We start from the raw sequence: 235 nt of genomic DNA, 5'->3' as shown, positions 1-235 counted from the left end.
GATCGATACGTCGTAATTTCACTTCTTTATTTGCATTGCTGGACGTTAGAACATATGAGATTGACTAGAAAACCGAAAACAAATACATTTTAATTGTGCAAGACTATACACCGTAATCATATTAATTATACCAATAAATTGTAGAAGTCAGACTACATAAAATACCGGTCTGTGAAATCAGGTGTTTAATGTAGTGAAAAATGTACAAAACTAATTTCGATTCTTAACTGTTGCT

This window comes from Acyrthosiphon pisum, chromosome A2 (assembly GCF_005508785.2).
Source record: "Acyrthosiphon pisum isolate AL4f chromosome A2, pea_aphid_22Mar2018_4r6ur, whole genome shotgun sequence".
NCBI lineage: Eukaryota > Metazoa > Arthropoda > Insecta > Hemiptera > Aphididae > Acyrthosiphon > Acyrthosiphon pisum.
Note: the sequence above shows the minus strand (reverse complement) of the source record.